Source organism: Mercenaria mercenaria, chromosome 11 (genome assembly GCF_021730395.1).
Source record: "Mercenaria mercenaria strain notata chromosome 11, MADL_Memer_1, whole genome shotgun sequence".
Classification (NCBI taxonomy): domain Eukaryota; kingdom Metazoa; phylum Mollusca; class Bivalvia; order Venerida; family Veneridae; genus Mercenaria; species Mercenaria mercenaria.
Genome location: NC_069371.1, coordinates 63,746,817 through 63,750,939, shown reverse-complemented (window position 1 = coordinate 63,750,939; position 4,123 = coordinate 63,746,817). Strand labels below are relative to the sequence as shown.

At 32.5% G+C, this 4,123-nt stretch overlaps 1 long non-coding RNA gene across 1 annotated transcript; it reads right to left on the bottom strand.

The window, feature by feature from the left end:
- Positions 1-1,862: 1,862 nt before the first annotated feature.
- LOC128546908 (uncharacterized) lies at positions 1,863-3,468 on the bottom strand. The gene is made up of 4 exons (XR_008366214.1): positions 2,950-3,468; positions 2,670-2,766; positions 2,453-2,540; positions 1,863-2,066 (listed from the first exon to the last, which is right to left on the bottom strand). It is a non-coding gene; the product is annotated as an uncharacterized LOC128546908 (long non-coding RNA).
- Positions 3,469-4,123: the final 655 nt, after the last annotated feature.

The following is a 4,123-nucleotide window of genomic DNA, read 5'->3' as shown; positions in this document are numbered from 1 at the left end:
AACGAAAGAACGACACTTATAAACAGCGCCCTAGAAAACGTCTTCTTGGCGTTTTGTCGTTCTGGCGCCCCCGCCACAACGACGGAACGAAACAACGCCAAATGTGAAAATATCGTTCCGGCTTGTTCCGGTAGAGCATTCGCAGTGTTGTCATATTTTTTTTTTTTTGTATTTTGCTTAAGCCCATTTCTACTGTTTCATAAATAGATAGATACATTTGTTCACGGAATCAATGAAAGTTTGGAAACGGCACCTATTTTTCATATTTCACATTCATTTCATTCATATCACCCGGTTTTGTTTCAAGCTTAAGCTGAAAATAACAGCAACTTAGCAGATATATCCAGCTATTATACTCACGTTATTCAATTTGGAAAAAATAAACATACTGATAAAAACGGTGGAAGTTTTTATCTATTGTTTAAAATGTATACGGTCAAATACTTAAAACATCTTAGCCACATTTTTACTCTAAACATATTAAGTAAATATTTTTTATTTAATGCATTCATTCTAGCTTTTCTTGTGGTTTCCTGTAAGAGTTTCAGTTTAAAGGCAAGTCCATTAATGATTGAGGTCCATTAATTTCAATATGATATCTTGAAACAAAAGTTAATGTGACTATTTGATAATCAGAAATGAGTTTCCAAATTCCAATTTTCATATTGCATAAATTTATATCTGGAATGTGTGTATATGTAGTCCATATATATGTAACCTATGTGATATGGTAAGCATAATATAACTGCCAATACTCTTTAATACATGTTGACCAGTACAAATCTATATTCTGAGTGTATACAATTTGGTAGCTAATTAATCAAATCAATAAAAAAAGGTTTAATTCCAGCTGACAGTTTTACTATGTCAAGTAAAATGTATGTATTTTAAACAGCCTATAATATGTCTTCTTCCTTATTTCAGAGCCCCTTGTTTGTGACAAGTCTTCAAAACCTCAAAATGAACTAGTCAACCATTTCACAAAAATGTAGGTAACACATTCAAGTATTTGCAGATTTGCAATTGTATATATAATTTTTCCAAAGTTCTTACTGTTTTGTAAGTTCTCTAAAATCACATTGATAATCCATGAATAATACCCAAGAATGTGGAATTTAGGTAAAACAGAAGTCCCCTAGATTAAACTTTAGTATGGTTTTCTTTAAATATTGTCTTAGCAGAAATTTTACCAAGTGGATAATGTATGTAACTCCATTTTAAAGTCACAAAACTGAGTGATTCTGTCAGCCTCTAAATATCAGGGTCATTCATATCTGGAGATAGACAGCTTACGTTGAAGGAAGGAGTGAAGGAAACCTTCAACTCATTTCAATTCTGAGGGTCATGCATGATTGTTATGTGCCATTCAAGTGTAGAAAACACAATCTTAACATGAACACTGCATAAATACATGTATATTCATTTATTGTAACAGGCCACAGAAAAGTCTTAAAGAGCTAAAAAGTGTTCTACACAGTCTCTATACAAAATGAGAGGGAAAAGTTCAAACTCATACAAGAACAGACAGCCTTATGCAGAGAACTTAGAGAGAAAATTCCGAAGTTGTCCTTAGTCTTGGATGCATTGTGTACAAAAAAAGATGAAGAGTGACTTTTATATTGACTTGAATACATTGTTTTCTTGTTTGACAATTTAAATTTTATCTGTACTTGTTTCAGTATAAGCTGAAGTGCTCAACATAAATAAAAAAACTGCTGTAATCAGATACTTATGTGTTTGTCAAAACTATTCAACGAGTTAGTAATGAATTGAATAAGAGAAAGAAAAAAGCAATGAAACAATTTTCAAATTTTATTTCCTTGTAATGCAATATGCTGTATGCATAGCAGAAATAACAGTCACTCCAGAACATGTTAAAAAAAGGTGTTGGTCACATAATTTCTGACTCCACGGCCATCCTGAGGTCCCTGGTATTGGTCTGGCTGAGGCTTCTCATCATCATCTTGAGGCTCCTGTGGCTCAGGTTCATTCCAAAGTATGGCCAGGTTATGGAGGACTGCACAGGCCACAATCACTCTACTGACCTTTGCTGGTTTCATTCGAACCTAAATGTACAGTTTCAATTGTTCATTAATCATTATTTTGATCTTAAAACACAAATCTATAGTATTGCGTTATAAGCAGGCAGGCAGAAAGTTCTGAAAGTTTAACCCTATTAAACAAGTAGTTCAAAGATAAATACATTTTTTAAAGAAAATATTCTAAACCACAAAATAATGATAATGTTGTTTAGCATTTCTCCTGAAAAAAGTCATGACTCGAACATTGAGTAGACTGAGGACTCTTTTTCACATTACCTTTATAGAAATAGTAATTATTCAGTGCTTTCAGTAAAAATTTATGCTAAAATGCACGTTAATATCATACATGCTGACGTAAGGTTAGCATTTGCAATAAAACAGTAGAATCAAGGATGCACGATATAAAATACCCCAGAATGCAAAGCATGAAATTTCCTTTTCCACACTCCAAAAGTCCTCTCTATAGCATTTCTTGTAGATGTGTGTGCTCTGTTGTACCTGTGAGTTCACAAAATACTTGATTAAATATAATATTGTGGCTACAGTATACAAAGACACATTTGTAAAAATGGCAAAAATTCAACAGAATTGAAAAGATGAAATAAAACAAAAAAGGAAACAAAATACCTCTCTTCTCTCTCACTGGTTGGGTTGAGATAGGGTGTCAGCAGAAATGGCCTACATGGATATCCACTATCCCCTAGCAGAACACCCTTTTCTAAACCTATAGAAAACATGTATTTGTAATCATAATCATATAGAATATTTACACCTATTAAGTTTGTATTCCAGCAAAAAAAGCATTGCTTTAAATTTGCAAACATTTATCTGTGTTCATAACTATATTGAATGTTTGTTGTTGTTTTTTTTTTGGCAAGATTATAATTGGTTTTGGCAGTAAAAATACCTTGGTGCCTAGCCTCTAGGTATCTGCACACATTGGATATTCTAAATATACGACTGTCATGGGAACTGCCTGGCCATGATGTATTTATACTGGTGAATAGCCCTGATCAAAATAAACAGAAGAATACATAATGTTTAAGTAGTATCATAATCATAGAATTATGTTATATTGTGATAACATCCATTACAGTGGTGACTGGGGATGTAACTTACCTTTTTTTCAGTATGGTTTGAATTTAAACTTTGACATAAATTATGTGCAAAAATACTATATTGGTAATCTGTTGAACATAGGCATTATGCTATAAGGCAGCATGACAATAATCTAATATGTTCTCTAACTCATATACCCTAAATCAGTGTTTATCTTATATGTCAGTGTGACATTTATTTTTGACCTCCTGACCCAGTTTAATCACCTAATGTACATAGACATGTGATTTTGACATTTAACATACTGTCACCTTAAAGAAAGAGATCATCTACTATCTGTTATGAATTTTGATAATCATAGGCAAAGTCATTCTGTTATTATTGATCAATGACTTCTTTCTGTGAGTCTTGTCAATATTTGGTGTATTATCATAAATTCCTTTCATTGTCTTGAAATCCATTGCATTTTCAGTTGTGTACACAATAAACATTAGAATTCATATAATTGCAATATATTAGCTACTTTGTGTGAAATAAAGTTATGACTTCAACTATTGGAGCTGATTCTATAAACATATGCAGCTGCCTGGAAGACACTACACTGTATTTATATTTACAGTTTTTTTTTTTCTCATAACAAATCACCATTTACAAAAACTGTATACAGTCAAACATGTCTAGATAGACCACCCTTGGAAGAGCCAAAATGTGGTCTGTATTGGGAGGTGGTCTTTATTCACAGGTTAAAATACATTGTAAATCTTAAAATGGGAAACAAAACATGTGGTCTTTAGAGCCAGGTGGTCTCTGTTCAGAGGTGGTATTTAGCACAGGTTTTACTATGGTATATTTATCATATAACTGCATCTCATTGCCACTAAATATGTATTCAAGTATATGTTAGGCCATACTATAGCAATTGCCTGATTATCAATTAAATCCCAGTCACTATTTTTAAGCCTTATATTGCCAGCCCCATTTTCTAAGATCATCTATGGGGATATTTCTATAAACAATGTAAT